At 60.7% G+C, this 1,149-nt stretch overlaps 1 protein-coding gene across 1 annotated transcript in view; it reads left to right on the forward strand.

The window, feature by feature from the left end:
* CRYBA1 (crystallin beta A1) overlaps positions 1-1,149 on the forward strand; it is a 9,238-nt gene that overhangs the window by 1,313 nt on the left and 6,776 nt on the right. The gene's annotated exons all lie outside the window — the stretch shown is intronic.

A 1,149-nucleotide genomic window follows, 5' to 3' on the forward strand; every position in this document is an offset into this window, starting at 1 on the left:
GACGCTGCCCAAGAAGCCAGCGAAGAGCTGTGCTCAGCGAGTGGCTCTTGATCTCAGCCTGGTCCCATCCGCCTGTGTAACCCCATGAAGCACTATGCTTTAGATCCACTTTTCATGCCCCGGGGCTCAGCCCTGCTCTGCCCTGTGCTCTCCCCGCGCTGTGTACCTCCCAGGGCCAGAGCAGAGCATTCCCGCAGCCCGCGCTGGGCTGCCCCAGTCGCTGACGGGGGCAAGGAGCAGAGCTGGGCTTCTCCCTGCACACGGGAATCTTCCCTGGCGGAGGCAAGACATCTCCTGAGCTGCTCTGAGACGCTGTGTGTAAGGAGCGGTCCCCACGGCAAGCATCCCGCTGGGACTGGGGAAGCAGACAAGATAGATTTGTGCTGCTATATTTAGGATTTGTAATGCTAATGGGATTACAGCGGCATGCGTGCTCACACCGTAATCAGCTCGCTGCTCCAGTTGACGTGTTTCTAATCAGGCTGGTCACCTTGCATGGGGGGAGGCCGACTGCAGGACATGGGATCGGGGCTCAGTTTCGGTCAGTGGCAAGAGGCCCTGGACCCCCCCACCCCGGCTCAGCCTGCCCCTCAGCACCCTGCGTACCCCATAAGCAGGAGCTCTGTGGGCTGCACAGCCTGTCCCATCCTCCTTCCAGCCCCTCGGCCTCCCTGCTCGGCTGCAGCGGTCCTGTCCCCAGTCTCTGTTAGGGGACATGCCCAGGCAAGGTCCCCACCCTGGGGACAGGCTGGCTCTCCTGTGGGCAGCACCAGGGCTTACAAAATGTCCCCTGCAGGGTGGAGGCTTCCCTCTTGCCTCTCTGTGTTTGTTTTCAGTGAAGAGATGGACCCAGAAAGGGGAAAGGCAACAGCTCCCTGCCCTGCCCACAGCCAGATGGGTTCTGCCTGGTTTGGGCGTTAGGAATTCAGGTCTTTCCAGCTGTGCCACGTTGTAATTGGGAGATAAGTAAGAAATGAGGCCTTTGGGAGAGAAGGGCAGGCACGGGTGTCTGGTGGCATCCTAACATGATGCTGATCTGTGCAAATAACCACAGAGCAGTTTAGGGGAAAGGGAGCCACCGGCGCAGGCTGGGCCCCCTGAGGGAGGGACCCTGTCCCCTGATGCAGCAGGGGGATGCTGGCGGCGCCG

Source organism: Egretta garzetta, unplaced genomic scaffold, assembly GCF_000687185.1.
Source record: "Egretta garzetta isolate BGI_Z169 unplaced genomic scaffold, ASM68718v1 scaffold108, whole genome shotgun sequence".
In the NCBI taxonomy this organism is placed as follows: Eukaryota; Metazoa; Chordata; class Aves; order Pelecaniformes; family Ardeidae; genus Egretta; species Egretta garzetta.